Here is an 18,062-nt window from a genome sequence, read left to right as displayed (position 1 = left end):
CCAGTAGTGTCCACCATGGACCAGTAGTGTCCACCATGGACCTGTAGTGTCTACCATGGACCTGTAGTGTCCACCATGGACCTGTAGTGTAAACCATGGACCTGTAGTGTCCACCATGGTCCTGTAGTGTCCACCATGGACCAGTAGTGTCCACCATGGACCAGTAGTGTCCACCATGGACCTGTAGTGTCTACCATGGACCTGTAGTGTCCACCATGGACCTGTAGTGTCCACCATGGTCCTGTAGTGTCCACCATGGTCCTGTAGTGTTCACCATAGACCAGTAGTGTCCACCATGGACCAGTAGTGTCCACCATGGACCAGTAGTGTCCACCATGGACCAGTAGTGTCCACCATGGACCAGTAGTGTCCACCATGGACCAGTAGTGTCCACCATGGACCAGTAGTGTCCACCATGGACCTGTAGTGTCCACAAAAGGACCAGTAGTGTCCAACATGGACCAGTAGTGTCCACCATGGACCAGTAGTGTCCACCATGGACCAGTAGTGTCCACCATGGACCAGTAGTGTCCACCATGGTCCACCATGGACCTGTAGTGTCCACCATGGACCAGTAGTGTCCACCATGGACCTGTAGTGTCCACCATGGACCAGTAGTGTCCACCATGGACCTATAGTGTCCACCATGAACCAGTAGTGTCCACCATGGACCAGTAGTGTCCATCATGGACCTGTAGTGTCCACCATGGACCAGTAGTGTCCACCATGGACCAGTAGTGTCCACCATGGACCTGTAGTGTCCACCATGGACCGGTAGTGTCCACCATGGTCCTGTAGTGTCCACCATGGACCTGTAGTGTCCACCATGGACCTGTAGTGTCCACCATGGACCTGTAGTGTCCACCATGGACCTGTAGTGTCCACCATGGACCAGTAGTGTCCACCATGGACCTGTAGTGTCCACCATGGACCTGTAGTGTCCACCATGGACCTGTAGTGTCCACCATGGACCTGTAGTGTCCACCATGGTCCACCATGGACCTGTAGTGTCGACCATGGACCAGTAGTGTCCATCATGGGCCTGTAGTGTCCACCATGGACCTGTAGTGTCCACCATGGACCTGTAGTGTCCATCATGGACCTGTAGTGTCCACCATGGTCCATCATGGACCTGTAGTGTCCACCATGGACCAGTAGTGTCCATCATGGACCTGTAGTGTCCACCATGGACCTGTAGTGTCCACCATGGACCAGTAGTGTCCACCATGGACCAGTAGTGTCCACCATGGTCCACCATGGACCAGTAGTGTCCACCATGGACCAGTAGTGTTCACCATGGACCTGTAGTCTCCACCATGGACCAGTAGTGTCCATCATGGACCTGTAGTGTCCACAATGGACCTGTATTGTCCACCATGGACCAGTAGTGTCCATCATGGACCTGTAGTGTCCACCATGGACCTGTAGTGTCCACCATGGACCAGTAGTGTCCACCATGGACCTGTAGTGTCCACCATGGACCAGTAGTGTCCACCATGGACCTGTAGTGTCCACCATGGACCAGTAGTGTCCACCATGGACCTGTAGTGTCCACCATGGACCAGTAGTGTCCACCATGGACCAGTAGTGTCCACCATGGACCTGTAGTGTCCACCATTGACCAGTAGTGTCCACCATGGACCTGTAGTGTCCACCATGGACCTGTAGTGTCCACCATGGACCAGTAGTGTCCACCATGGACCTATAGTGTCCACCATGGACCTGTAGTGTCCACCATGGACCTGTAGTGTCCACCATAGACCTGTAGTGTCCACCATGGACCTGTAGTGTCCACCATGGACCTGTAGTGTCCACCATGGACCTGTAGTGTCCACCATGGACCAGTAGTGTCCACCATGGACCTGTAGTGTCCACCATGGACCTGTAGTGTCCACCATGGACCTGTAGTGTCCACCATGGACCTGTAGTGTCCACCATGGTCCACCATGGACCTGTAGTGTCCACCATGGACCAGTAGTGTCCACCATGGACCTGTAGTATCCACCATGGACCTGTAGTGTCCACCATGGACCTGTAGTGTCCACCATGGACCTGTAGTGTCCACCATGGACCTGTAGTGTCCACCATGGACCAGTAGTGTCCACCATGGACCAGTAGTGTCCACCATGGACCAGTAGTGTCCACCATGGACCAGTAGTGTCCACCATGGACCTGTAGTGTTCACCATGGACCAGTAGTGTTCACCATGGCCTTGTAGTGTCCACAATGGACCTGTAGTGTCCACCATGGACCAGTAGTGTCCACCATGGACCAGTAGTGTCCACCATGGACCAGTAGTGTCCACCATGGACCAGTAGTGTCCACCATGGACCTGTAGTGTTCACCATGGACCAGTAGTGTTCACAATGGCCTTGTAGTGTCCACCATGGACCAGTAGTGTCCACCATGGTCCTGTAGTGTCCACCATGGACCTGAAGTGTCCACCATGGACCTGTAGTGTCCACCATGGACCAGTAGTGTTCAACATGGACCTGTAGTGTCCACCATGGACCAGTAGTGTCCACCATGGACCTGTAGTGTCCACCATGGACCTGTAGTGTCCACCATGGACCTGTAGTGTCCACCATGGACCTGTAGTGTCCACCATGGTCCACCATGGACCTGTAGTGTCCACCATGGACCAGTAGTATCCATCATGGACCTGTAGTGTCCACCATGGACCTGTAGTGTCCACCATGGACCTGTAGTGTCCACCATGGACCTGTAGTGTCCACCATCGACCTGTAGTGTCCACCATGGACCAGTAGTGTCCACCATGGACCAGTAGTGTCCACCATGGTCCTGTAGTGTCCGCCATGGACCTGTAGTGTCCACCATGGACCTGTAGTGTGTAGTGTCCACCATGGACCTGTAGTGTCCACCATGGACCAGTAGTGTCCACCATGGACCAGTAGTGTCCACCATGGACCTGTAGTGTCTACCATGGACCAGTAGTGTCCACCATGGACCTGTAGTGTCCTCCATGGACCAGTAGTGTCCACCATGGACCTGTAGTGTCTACCATGGACCAGTAGTGTCCACCATGGACCTGTAGTGTCCACCATGGACCAGCAGTGTCCACCATGGACCAGTAGTGTCCACCATGGACCTGTAGTGTCCACCATGGACCAGTAGTGTCCATCATGGACCTGTAGTGTCCACCATGGACCTGTAGTGTCCACCATGGACCAGTAGTGACCATCATGAACCTGTAGTGTCCACCATGGACCTGTAGTGTCCACCATGGACCAGTAGTGTCCACCATGGACCTGTAGTGTCCATCATGGACCTGTAGTGTCCACCATGGCCCTGTAGTGTCCACAATGGACCAGTAGTGTCCATCATGGACCTGTAGTGTCCACCATGGACCTGTAGTGTCCACCATGGACCAGTAGTGTCCACCATGGACCTGTAGTGACCACCATGGACCTGTAGTGTCCACCATGGACCTGTAGTGTCCACCATGGACCAGTAGTGTCCACCATGGACCTGTAGTGTCCACCATGGACCTGTAGTGTCCACCATGGACCTGTAGTGTCCACCATGGACCTGTAGTGTCCACCATGGTCCACCATGGACCTGTAGTGTCCACCATGGACCAGTAGTATCCATCATGGACCTGTAGTGTCCACCATGGACCTGTAGTGTCCACCATGGACCTGTAGTGTCCACCATGGACCTGTAGTGTCCACCATCGACCTGTAGTGTCCACCATGGACCTGTAGTGTCCACCATGGACCAGTAGTGTCCACCATGGACCTGTAGTGTCCATCATGGACCTGTAGTGTCCACCATGGACCTGTAGTGTCCACCATGGTCCACTATGGACCTGTAGTGTCCACCATGGACCAGTAGTGTCCATCATGGACCTGTAGTGTCCACCATGGACCTGTAGTGTCCACCATGGACCTGTAGTGTCCACCATGGACCAGTAGTGTCCACCATGGACCAGTAGTGTCCACCATGGACCTATAGTGTCCACCATAGACCTGTAGTGTCCACCATGGACCAGTAGTGTCCACCATGGACCTGTAGTGTCCACCATGGACCTGTAGTGTCCACCATGGACCTGTAGTGTCCACCATGGACCAGTAGTGTCCACCATGGACCTGTAGTGACCACCATGGACCTGTAGTGTCCACCATGGACCTGTAGTGTCCACCATGGACCAGTAGTGTCCACCATGGACCAGTAGTGTCCACCATGGACCTATAGTGTCCACCATAGACCTGTAGTGTCCACCATGGACCAGTAGTGTCCACCATGGACCTGTAGTGTCCACCATGGACCTGTAGTGTCCACCATGGACCAGTAGTGTCCACCATGGTCCAGTAGTGTCCACCATGGACCTGTAGTGTCTACCATGGACCAGTAGTGTCCACCATGGACCAGTAGTGTCCACCATGGGCCAGTAGTGTTCACCACGGACCTGTAGTGTCCACCATGGACCAGAAGTGTTCACCATGGACCTGTAGTGTCCAGCATGGACCTGTAGTGTTCACCATGGACCTGTAGTGTCCACCATGGACCAGTAGTGTCCACCATGGACCTGTAGTGTCCACCATGGACCAGTAGTGTCCACAATGGACCTGTAGTGTCCACCATGGACCAGTAGTGTCCATCCTGGACGTGTAGTGTCCACCATGGACCTGTAGGACCATGGACCTGTAGTGTCCACCATGGACCTGTAGTGTCCACCATGGACCAGTAGTGTCCACCATGGACCAGTAGTGTCCACCATGGACCAGTAGTGTCCACCATGGACCTATAGTGTCCACCATAGACCTGTAGTGTCCACCATGGACCAGTAGTGTCCACCATGGACCTGTAGTGTCCACCATGGACCTGTAGTGTCCACCATGGACCAGTAGTGTCCACCATGGTCCAGTAGTGTCCACCATGGACCTGTAGTGTCTACCATGGACCAGTAGTGTCCACCATGGACCTGTAGTGTCCACCATGGACCAGTAGTGTCCACCATGGACCTGTAGTGTCCACCATGGACCAGTAGTGTCCACCATGGACCAGTAGTGTCCACCATGGGCCAGTAGTGTTCACCATGGACCTGTAGTGTCCACCATGGACCAGTAGTGTTCACCATGGACCTGTAGGGTCCACCATGGACCTGTAATGTTCACCATGGACCTGTAGTGTCCACCATGGACCAGTAGTGTCCACCATGGACCTGTAGTGTCCACCATGGACCAGTAGTGTCCATCATGGACCTGTAGTGTCCACCATGGACCTGTAGTGTCCACCATGGACCTGTAGTGTCCACCATGGACCAGTAGTGTCCACCATGGACCAGTAATGTCCACCATGGACCTGTAGTGTCCACCATGGACCAGTAGTGTCCGCCATGGACCAGTAGTGTCCACCATGGACCAGTAGTGTTCACCATGGACCTGTAATGTCCTCCATGGACCAGTAGTGTTCACCATGGACCTGTAGTGTCCCCCATGGACCTGTAGTGTCCACCATGGACCAGTAGTGTCCACCATGGACCTGTAGTGTCCACCATGGACCTGTAGTGTTCACCATGGACCTGTAGTGTCCACCATGGTCCACCATGCACCTGTAGTATCCACCATGGACCAGTAGTGTCCACCATGGACCTGTAGTGTCCACCATGGACCTGTAGTGTCCACCATGGACCAGTAGTGTCCACCATGGACCTGTAGTGTCCACCATGGACCTGTAGTGTCCACCATGGAACTATAGTGTCCACCATGGACCTGTAGTGTCCACCATGGACCTGTAGTGTCCACCATGGACCAGTAGTGTCCACTATGGACCAGTAGTGTCCACCATGGACCTGTAGAGTCCACCATGGACCTGTAGTGTCCACCATGGACCTGTAGTGTCCACCATGCACCTGTAGTGTCCACCATGGACCTGTAGTGTCCACCATGGACCTATAGTGTCCATCATGGACCTATAGTGTCCACTATGGACCAGTAGTGTCCACCATGGACCTGTAGTGTCCACCATGGACCAGTAGTGTCCACCATGGACCTGTAGTGTCCACCATGGACCAGTAGTGTCCACCATGGTCCTGTAGTGTCCACCATGGAACTGTAGTGTCCACCATGGACCTGTAGTGTCCACCGTGGACCAGTAGTGTTCAACATGGACCTGTAGTGTCCACCATAGACCAGTAGTGTCCACCATGGACCTGTAGTGTCCTCCATGAACCTGTAGTGTCCACCATGGACCTGTAGTGTCCACAATGGACCTGTAGTGTCCACCATGCTCCACTATGGCCCTGTAGTGTCCACCATGGACCAGTAGTGTCCATCATGGACCTGTAGTGTCCACCATGGACCTGTAGTGTCCACCATGGACCTGTAGTGTCCAACATGGACCTGTAGGGTCCACCATGGACCAGTAGTGTCCACCATGGACCTGTAGTGTCCACCATGGAACTGTAGTGTCCACCATGGACCTGTAGTGTCCACCATGGACCTGTAGTGTCCACCATGGACCAGTAGTGTCCACAATGGACCAGTAGTGTCCACCATGGACCTGCAGTGTCCACCATGGACCTGAAGTGTCCACCATGGACCTGTAGTGTCCACCATGGACCTGTAGTGTCCATCATGGACCTGTAGTGTCCACCATGGACCTGTAGTGTCCACCATGGACCTGTAGTGTTCACCATGGACCTGTAGTGTCCACCATGGACCAGTAGTGTCCACCATGGACCTGTAGTGTCCATCATGGACCTGTAGTGTCCACCATGGACCTGTAGTGTCCACCATGGACCAGTAGTGTCCACCATGGACCTGTAGTGTCCACCATGGACCTGTAGTGTCCACCATGGACCTGTAGTGTCCACCATGGACCTATAGTGTCCACCATGGACCAGTAGTGTCCACCATGGACCTGTAGTGTCCACCATGGACCAGTAGTGTCCACCATGGACCTGTAGTGTTCAACATGGACCTGTAGTCTCCATCCACCATGGACCTGTAGTGTTCAACATGGACCTGTAGTCTCCATCCGCCATAGACCAGTAGTGTCCACCATGGACCTGTAGTGTCCTCCATGGACCTGTAGTGTCCACCATGGACCTGTAGTGTCCACCATGGACCTGTAGTGTCCACCATGGTCCACTATGGACCTGTAGTGTCCACCATGGACCAGTAGTGTCCATCATGGACCTGTAGTGTCCACCATGGACCTGTAGTGTCCACCATGGACCTGTAGTGTCCACCATGGATCTGTAGGGTCCACCATGGACCAGTAGTGTCCACCATGGACCTGTAGTGTCCACCATGGACCTGTAGTGTCCACCATGGACCTGTAGTGTCCATCATGGACCAATAGTGTCCACCATGGTCCAGTAGTGTTCACCATGGACCTGTAGTGTCCACCATGGACCAGTAGTGTTCACCATGGACCTGTAGTGTCCACCATGGACCTGTAGTGTCCACCATGGACCAGTAGTGTCCACCATGGACCAGTAGTGTCCACCATGGACCAGTAGTGTTCACCATGGACCTGTAGTGTCCACCATGGACCAGTAGTGTTCACCATGGACCTGTAGTGTCCACCATGGACCTGTAGTGTCCACCATGGACCAGTAGTGTCCACCATGGACCAGTAGTGTCCACCATGGACCTGTAGTGTCCACCATGGACCTGTAGTGTCCACCATGGACCAGTAGTGTCCACCATGGACCAGTAGTGTCCACCATGGACCTGTAGTGTCCACCATGGACCTGTAGTGTCCAACATGGACCAGTAGTGTCCACCATGGACCTGTAGTGTCCACTATGGACCTGTAGTGTCCTCCATGGACCTGTAGTGTCCATCATGGACCAGTAGTGTCCACCATGGACCAGTAGTGTTCACCATGGACCTGTAGTGTCCACCATGGACCTGTAGTGTCCATCATGGACCTGTAGTGTCCACCATGGACCTGTAGTGTCCACCATGGACCTGTAGTGTCCACCATGGACCTGTAGTGTCCACCATGGACCTGTAGTGTCCATCATGGACCTGTAGTGTCCACCATGGACCAGTAGTGTCCACCATGGATCTGTAGTGTCCACCATGGACCTGTAGTGTCCACCATGGACCTGTAGTGTCCACCATGGACCTGTAGTGTTCACCATGGACTAGTAGTGTCCACCATGGACCTGTAGTGTTCACCATGGACCTGTAGTGTCCACCATGGACCAGTAGTGTCCACCATGGACCTGTAGTGTCCACCATGGACCTGTAGTGTCTTCCATGGACCTGTAGTGTCCACCATGGACCAGTAGTGTCCACCATGGACCAGTAGTGTCCACCATGGACCAGTAGTGTCCACCATGGACCTGCAGTGTCCACCATGGACCAGTAGTGTCCACCTTGGACCTGTAGTGTCCACCATGGACCTGTAGTGTTCACCATGGACCAGTAGTGTCCACCATGGACCTGTAATGTCCACCATGGACCTGTAGTGTCCACCATGGACCTGTAGTTTCACCCATGAACCAGTAGTGTCCACCATGGACCAGTATTGTCCACCATGGACCTGTAGTGTCCACCATGGACCAGTAGTGTCCACCATGGACCTGTAGTGTCCACCATGGACCTGTTGTGTCCAACATGGACCTGTAGTGTCACCCATGGACCAGTAGTGTCCACCATGGACCAGAATTGTCCACCATGGACCTGTAGTGTCCACAATGGACCAGTAGTGTCCACCATGGACCTGTAGTGTCCACCATGGACCTTTAGTGTCCAACATGGACCTGTAGTGTTCACCATGGACCTGTAGTGTCCAACATGGACCTGTAGTGTCCACCATGGACCAGTAGTGTACACCATGGTCCTGTAGTGTCCACCATGGACCTGTAGTGTCCACCATGGACCTGTAGTGTCCACCATGGACCTGTAGTGTCCACCATGGACCTGTAGTGTCCACCATGGACCTGTAGTGTCCACCATGGACCTGTAGTGTCCACCATGGTCCTGTAGTGTCCACCATGGACCTGTAGTGTCCACCATGGACCTGTAGTGTCCACCATGGTCCACCATGGACCTGTAGTGTCCAACATGGACCTGTAGTGTCCAACATGAACCAGTAGTGTCCACCATGGACCAGTAGTGTCCACCATGGACCTGCAGTGTCCACCATGGACCTGTAGTGTCCACCATATACCTGTAGTGTCCACCATGGACCTGTAGTGTCCATCATGGACCTGTAGTGTCCACCATGGACCTGTAGTGTTCACCATGGACCTGTAGTGTCCACCATGGACCAGTAGTGTCCACCATGGACCTGTAGTGTCCACCATGGACCTGTAGTGTCCACCATGGACCTGTAGTGTCCACCATGGACCAGTAGTGTCCACCATGGACCTGTAGTGTCCACCATGGACCTGTAGTGTCCACCATGGACCTGTAGTGTCCACCATGGACCTGTAGTGTCCACCATGGACCTATAGTGTCCACCATGGACCAGTAGTGTCCACCATGGACCTGTAGTGTCCACCATGGACCAGTAGTGTCCACCATGGACCTGTAGTGTTCAACATGGACCTGTAGTGTCCATCATAGACCAGTAGTGTCCACCATGGACCTGTAGTGTCCACCATGGACCTGTAGTGTCCACCATGGACCTGTAGTGTCCACCATGGACCTGTAGTGTCCACCATGGTCCACTATGGACCTGTAGTGTCCACCATGGACCAGTAGTGTCCATCATGGACCTGTAGTGTCCACCATGGACCTGTAGTGTCCACCATGGACCTGTAGTGTCCACCATGGACCTGTAGGGTCCACCATGGACCAGTAGTGTCCACCATGGACCTGTAGTGTCCACCATGGACCTGTAGTGTCCACCATGGACCTGTAGTGTCCATCATGGACCAATAGTGTCCACCATGGACCAGTAGTGTTCACCGTGGAACTGTAGTGTCCACCATGGACCAGTAGTGTTCACCATGGACCTGTAGTGTCCTCCATGGACCTGTAGTGTCCACCATGGACCAGTAGTGTCCACCATGGACCAGTAGTGTCCACCATGGACCTGTAGTGTCCACCATGGACCTGTAGTGTCCACCATGGACCAGTAGTGTCCACCATGGACCAGTAGTGTCCACCATGGACCTGTAGTGTCCACCATGGACCTGTAGTGTCCACCATGGACCAGTAGTGTCCACCATGGACCTGTATAGTGTCCACCATGGACCTGTAGTGTCCACCATGGACCTGTAGTGTCCATCATGGACCAGTAGTGTCCACCATGGACCAGTAGTGTTCACCATAGACCTGTAGTGTCCACCATGGACCTGTAGTGTCCATCATGGACCTGTTGTGTCCACCATGGACCTGTAGTGTCCACCATGGACCTGTAGTGTCCACCATGGACCTGTAGTGTCCACCATGGACCTGTAGTGTCCACCAGGGACCTGTAGTGTCCATCATGGACCTGTAGTGTCCACCATGGACCAGTAGTGTCCACCATGGACCTGTAGTGTCCACCATGGACCTGTAGTGTCCACCATGGACTTGTAGTGTCTACCATGGACCTGTAGTGTTCACCATGGACCAGTAGTGTCCACCATGGACCTGTAGTGTTCACCATGGACTTGTAGTGTCCACCATGGACCAGTAGTGTCCACCATGGACCTGTAGTGTCCACCATGGACCTGTAGTGTCCACCATGGACCTGTAGTGTCTTCCATGGACCTGTAGTGTCCACCATGGACCAGTAGTGTCCACCATGGACCAGTAGTGTCCACCATGGACCAGTAGTGTCCACCATGGACCTGCAGTGTCCACCATGGACCAGTAGTGTCCACCTTGGACCTGTAGTGTCCACCATGGACCTGTAGTGTTCACCATGGACCAATAGTGTCCACCATGGACCTGTAATGTCCACCATGGACCTGTAGTGTCCACCATGGACCTGTAGTGTCACCCATGGACCAGTAGTGTCCACCATGGACCAGTATTGTCCACCATGGACCTGTAGTGTCCACCATGGACCAGTAGTGTCCACCATGGACCTGTAGTGTCCACCATGGACCTGTAGTGTCCAACATGGACCTGTAGTGTTCACCATGGACCTGTAGTGTCCAACATGGACCTGTAGTGTCCACCATGGACCAGTAGTGTACACCATGGTCCTGTAGTGTCCACCATGGACCTGTAGTGTCCACCATGGACCTGTAGTGTCCACCATGGACCTGTAGTGTCCACCATGGACCTGTAGTGTCCACCATGGACCTGTAGTGTCCACCATGGACCTGTAGTGTCCACCATGGTCCTGTAGTGTCCACCATGGACCTGTAGTGTCCACCATGGACCTGTAGTGTCCACCATGGTCCACCATGGACCTGTAGTGTCCACCATGGACCTGTAGTGTCCACCATGGACCTGTAGTGTCCATCATGGACCAGTAGTGTCCACCATGGACCAGTAGTGTTCACCATGGACCTGTAGTGTCCACCATGGACCTGTAGTGTCCATCATGGACCTGTAGTGTCCACCATGGACCTGTAGTGTCCACCATGGACCTGTAGTGTCCACCATGGACCTGTAGTGTCCACCATGGACCTGTAGTGTCCACCATGGACCTGTAGTGTCCATCATGGACCTGTAGTGTCCATCATGGACCTGTAGTGTCCACCATGGACCAGTAGTGTCCACCATGGACCTGTAGTGTCCACCATGGACCTGTAGTGTCCACCATGGACTTGTAGTGTCCACCATGGACCTGTAGTGTTCACCATGGACCAGTAGTGTCCACCATGGACCTGTAGTGTTCACCATGGACTTGTAGTGTCCACCATGGACCAGTAGTGTCCACCATGGACCTGTAGTGTCCACCATGGACCTGTAGTGTCCACCATGGACCTGTAGTGTCTTCCATGGACCTGTAGTGTCCACCATGGACCAGTAGTGTCCACCATGGACCAGTAGTGTCCACCATGGACCAGTAGTGTCCACCATGGACCTGCAGTGTCCACCATGGACCAGTAGTGTCCACCTTGGACCTGTAGTGTCCACCATGGACCTGTAGTGTTCACCATGGACCAGTAGTGTCCACCATGGACCTGTAATGTCCACCATGGACCTGTAGTGTCCACCATGGACCTGTAGTGTCACCCATGGACCAGTAGTGTCCACCATGGACCAGTATTGTCCACCATGGACCTGTAGTGTCCACCATGGACCTGTAGTGTCCAACATGGACCTGTAGTGTTCACCATGGACCTGTAGTGTCCAACATGGACCTGTAGTGTCCACCATGGACCAGTAGTGTACACCATGGTCCTGTAGTGTCCACCATGGACCTGTAGTGTCCACCATGGACCTGTAGTGTCCACCATGGACCTGTAGTGTCCACCATGGACCTGTAGTGTCCACCATGGACCTGTAGTGTCCACCATGGACCTGTAGTGTCCACCATGGTCCTGTAGTGTCCACCATGGACCTGTAGTGTCCACCATGGACCTGTAGTGTCCACCATGGTCCACCATGGACCTGTAGTGTCCAACATGGACCTGTAGTGTCCACCATGGACCTGTAGTGTCCAACATGGACCTGTAGTGTCCACCATGGACCAGTAGTGTCCACCATGGACCTGTAGTGTCCACCATGGACCTGTAGTGTCCACCATGGTCCACCATGGACCTGTAGTGTCCAACATGGACCTGTAGTGTCCACCATGGACCTGTAGTGTCCAACATGGACCTGTAGTGTCCACCATGGACCAGTAGTGTCCACCATGGACCTGTAGTGTCCACCATGGACCTGTAGTGTCCACCATGGACCAGTAGTGTCCACCATGGTCCTGTAGTGTCCTCCATGGACCTGTAGTGTCCACCATGGACCTGTAGTATCCATCATGGACCAATCTCTCTGATCTGAAGATTGAGAAGGATATCTCGTGTGAAGTCTCACATCGGTCCCGCTGTTCCCACTCTGGCTGTGATGGCCGCTAAGGGACCTGACACCTATCCGGTCTCAGGCTGCAACTCACACTCCAATTCAGTCAATTTTGTCCCCAGCTTTTGTCCGTCGAGGCCTCCAGTTTCTCTTGGATTAACGGAACTGAAGCAGGTAACATCTCGTACAGTGGTCGACCCGCAAACCACACTTGTGGGAACCACAAGGGAGCCGGTCGGCCGAGCGGACAGCACGCTGGACTTGTGATCCTGTGATTCTGGGTTCGATCCCAGGCGCCGGCGAGAAACATTGGGCAGAGTTTCTTTCACCCTATGCCCCTGTTACCTAGCAGTAAAATAGGTACCTGCGTGTTAGTTAGCTGTCACGGGCTGCTTCCTGGGGGTGGAGGCCTGGTCGAGGACCGGGCCGCGGGGATACTAAAGCCCCGGAATCATCTCAAGATAACCTCAAGAAACCCATTTAGCATAGCTGAAGTCCTCGTCGTGCCTCGTGTAGTGTGGTCAGGTCTACCTTCCTCAGTATTTCCTTGTACTTCAACTCTCTTAGTTCTGGGACCAGTCTTGTGGCTAATCTCTGGGCTTTCTCGAGTTTCGTGAGACTGTTGTGTATGTTCTTGAAGTTGACGCAAAGCGTTTTATTTTAATTTAAAACTCATGAACGTGAAGATGAATAATATGTATTGCCTTGAGTAAACGTGAGGAGTCACTCCGGATATATTTGGCTGCCTTTTATGAATATAAAGATGATAATAAAAATATAATACCCCAAACCCCTCATCTGAAAATAAAGAAACGAAGAGTTTCGCTCCGTCTTGGACCATTATGAAGTCCAACACAGACCGAAACGTTGTCGTTTCTTCATCTTGTGGTGTGTGGTGAGGTCATCATGTCCTTAGTCACGTTATTGTCACTCGTCGTCTGCCTGTGGAAAATAGATTAAGAACCCGTCCTCCGTCCCGAGGAACAGAGGCAGATCTCAACCATTTAAAAACATCCACCGACAGCAGAACACTTTAGAAAATGTTACAGCAAGTACGCCGATGTTGAGTACACCTTCGTACAACATCGTTGGGATCAGAAATGACCTCTGATCCTAGACTGGAAACTACTTACCAGGGGCTAAATGAACCACCCTCCATTCCATCAGCTGTAGAAACCTATCCCTAACTATTAATTAACATGTTTAACCTGCTGAAAGTAAGCTAATCCTGTGATTGATCAAGAACTGCTTTTAGGGTAACTTTGATCGTGATCTTAAGTGTATCTTATATATAATGTAATGTAGTACCTTTTGCGTGTACCAAATAAGCCATTAATATTTTAATCGTGACCGGATGTGATTATCATATGATGTGTGTATTGAGAGGGTGGAGGTGGAGGGTAGACGAGGAATTACGAGGGCTGGAGTTCGAGGCGTGGAATTAATACGACACTTATCAAATGTTTTATGAGTTCATAGAAGGATAAGACTGTAATTAGAGATGCAGGAGGTGGCTTCAGCGCTACAGAAACTCCACAACTTATTACCACTTGACTGTTGATAGGTTTGTTTAGACAACCTTGTGTGTAACAGGTCCTTCCTGACACTTGTCAAAGATTGGGACACTGTCAACACCCGTGACAGTGTCAGCGGCACCCGTGACAGTGTCAGCGGCACCCGTGACAGCGCCAGCGGCACCCGTGACAGCGTCAGCGGCACCCGTGACAGTGTCAGCGGCACCCGTGACAGTGTCAGCGGCACCCGTGACAGTGTCAGCAACCTCACAATAACTCATCTTGCCAGCCTCCTCATCTCATCTCAGCCATCCCAGGAGACACGACCCTCCTCCTCTACCTCTCCGGGTTTATGAGTTCCGCTGCTCATAACCCAGCCAGAATATCACCCTCAGCTCTCCTGGCCCCTCTCTCTCTCTCTCTCTCTCTCTCTCTCTCTCACGCCTCTAAATCTTGCCGACGTCTTCATGGTGTCAAACTAGGCATATCTCCCGGTCTCTTTCTCTCTTCTCTCCTTCGGTATGGTACTACTTTGAAGAGATTGTCAGGTGAAACTTGTCGAGGTTCTGGGATTTTTTAAATTTTTTTCGTTTTAATAGTCATATATTTTTACTCTATTCCAGGTAGTTCAAAGGATCTGGTTCGTTCTATCTAAGTCAATAAAGCCGTGAATTACCTCCAAGTTTGTGACTTAGTTTACTGTGACAAGTTATCTCTTCCTAGCCTGTTACATAGTCTGCTGTGACAAGTTATCACCTCCAAGCCTGTTACTTAGTCTGCTGTGACAAGTTATCACCTCCAAGCCTGTTACTTAGTCTGCTGTGACAAGTTATCACCTCCAAGCCTGTTACTTAGTCTGCTGTGACAAGTTATCACTTCCAAGCCTGTTACTTAGTCTGCTGTGACAAGTTATCACTTCCAAGCCTGTTACTTAGTCTGCTGTGACAAGTTATCACCTCCAAGCCTGTTACTTAGTCTGCTGTGACAAGTTATCACCTCCAAGCCTGTTACTTAGTCTGCTGTGACAAGTTATCACTTCCAAGCCTGTTACTTAGTCTGCTGTGACAAGTTATCACTTCCAAGCCTGTTACTTAGTCTGCTGTGACAAGTTATCACCTCCAAGCCTGTTACTTAGTCTGCTGTGACAAGTTATCACCTCCAAGCCTGTTACTTAGTCTGCTGTGACAAGTTATCACCTCCAAGCCTGTTACTTAGTCTGCTGTGACAAGTTATCACTTCCTAGCCTGTTACTAAGTCTGCTGTGACAAACACTTTTGTTTCTCTTATCCGTTACAAAAGTAAATTAACCTCTCCTCTATAATTTCAGAAACAATTAAGGCAGTTTCTGGTGTCTTCTAGCATTATTGCTGGGGCTAATGGCGCCAGGTTATGGCAACAAAGTTTCCTGCTTCAAAGTTACGCTCTGCTGAGCGGCCAACTTTGCTGTGCAATATTCTATACTAATTATTGCTAGGATCACTAACACTGATTTATTATCTAGTACGATGCGGTATCCCAGTACCCCGACACGTACCTTGTAGCCCGGTACATAAGTCTCGATACGTACCTGGTGGCCCGGTACATTAGTTCAATACGTACCTGGTGGCCCGGTACATTAGTTCAATACGTACCTGGTGGCCCGGTACATTAGTCCGAAGTGTACCTGGTGGCCCGGTACATTAGTCCGAAGTGTACCTGGTGGCCCGGTACATTAGTCCGAAGTGTACCTGGTGGCCCGGTACATTAGTCCGAAGTGTACCTGGTGGCCCGGTACATTAGTCCGAAGTGTACCTGGTGGCCCGGTACATTAGTCCGAAGTGTACCTGGTGGCCCGGTACATTAGTTCAATACGTACCTGGTGGTCCGGTACTTTAGTCCGAAGTGTACCTGGTGGCCCGGTACATTAGTTCAATACGTACCTGGTGGCCCGGTACTTTAGTCCGAAGTGTACCTGGTGGCCCGGTACATTAGCCCGAAGTGTACCTGGTGGCCCGGTACATTAGCCCGAAGTGTACCTGGTGGCCCGGTACATTAGTCCGAAGTGTACCTGGTGGCCCGGTACATTAGTCCGAAGTGTACCTGGTGGCCCGGTACATTAGTCCGAAGTGTACCTTGTGGCCCGGTACATTAGCCCGAAGTGTACCTGGTGGCCCGGTACATTAGTCCGAAGTGTACCTGGTGGCCCGGTACATTAGTCCGAAGTGTACCTTGTGGCCCGGTACATTAGTCCGAAGTGTACCTGGTGGCCCGGTACATTAGTCCGAAGTGTACCTGGTGGCCCGGTACATTAGTCCGAAGTGTACCTGGTGGCCCGGTACATTAGTCCGAAGTGTACCTTGTGGCCCGGTACATTAGTCCGAAGTGTACCTGGTGGCCCGGTACATTAGTCCGAAGTGTACCTTGTGGCCCGGTACATTAGTCCGAAGTGTACCTGGTGGCCCGGTACACTGGGAACCCCGACAATGCAAATCTGACGTCATAAGATACCTTTTGCATATCAATATCAGAATTCTGTATTACTACGAACATATGATGAAAGTTTGTACTCAATGTCAAACATTTCATCTCCACCTACTTGACTGGTGTCACAATGGGAGCGGACTCATCCTCAAAGGGAAGGGGTGCAATAGAGGGCCGACCAAGACCCGCCAATGACAATCCCACCACCCTCACTCATCACTCTGTAAAGTTTAATGAGGCTTGCCCGAAGCATCTGGCCTTCAACATTGGACAGTTATCCAACCATTCTGTTTTATAGACTTGGCTTTAACTTACTTGATGAGAAACAGGACGGGGAAATATATTTTTGACATGTCAATAATATAATTTTCTGGTAATTAAGAACGTAGATCTAATTATTTCAATTTACAGCCTCGTACTTTTACCAGAGTCTTTTTATGTCAAAATAACACTTCGAGGTTTGCTGCAAAAATGCAAGTTTTACACTTTAAATTTTTACAAAATGCCAAAATTTACACTTCTTAGGAATGTTGGAAGAATTAGATACAATGGACTTCCTGCATGCAGAGTGTGCTAGTGGTTACTGCAGCTTTTTTGTGCCGCGGGAGGACCAGAGTGTTTATATGGTGGGTGGAGGTGTACCTTCAGCCATGTAATGTGTGCTTATGGTAGGTGGAGGTATACCTTCAGCCATGTAATGTGTGCTTATGGTAGGTGGAGGTATACTTTCAACCATGCAAATTAGTTTACCTGGTTGTGCTCTGACCCGTGAGTCCCCCAACTGTTGCGGCTGTTGGAATTACCTCCGTCCTGTTTGTCCAGCCAACTGTTGTGGTTGGCCTTATGGTTACTGTTACGGTAATCTCCCGCTTAGCAATAGATCCTGTCTGTTCCTTTACTGCCTACTTACCAGCATACTACAACATCAAAATTCAGCATCAACGACAACAACAAAACGTATTGTCGAGACACACCTCCTCCCCCCCCCCCCTCCCCCCTACAGTACCTGAGACATCTGCCCCTGCTGTCTCGTCGGTTGCTGTCTTCGCCACCAGCAACCTGCCTCTCTCGCTCGTTATATCTCACCGGCTTCTGGCCACCAACTCCAGTATTTGCGCCAAATATGACGTCACGCCCCGTAACGCTGACCAGCGTCCGGAGCACCACACTACCCTCGAGTGCTCACAGCTGTGGCATC

At 51.9% G+C, this 18,062-nt stretch overlaps 1 pseudogene; it reads left to right on the top strand.

Annotated features, from left to right (window-relative positions):
* The window catches only part of LOC138351449 (enoyl-CoA hydratase, mitochondrial pseudogene), an 81,243-nt pseudogene extending 63,723 nt beyond the window's left edge, over window positions 1-17,520 (top strand).
* Window positions 17,521-18,062: the final 542 nt, after the last annotated feature.

Source organism: Procambarus clarkii, chromosome 49 (assembly GCF_040958095.1).
Source record: "Procambarus clarkii isolate CNS0578487 chromosome 49, FALCON_Pclarkii_2.0, whole genome shotgun sequence".
Lineage (NCBI taxonomy): Eukaryota > Metazoa > Arthropoda > Malacostraca > Decapoda > Cambaridae > Procambarus > Procambarus clarkii.
Note: the sequence above shows the minus strand (reverse complement) of the source record. Positions and strands in the feature narration are given on the sequence as shown.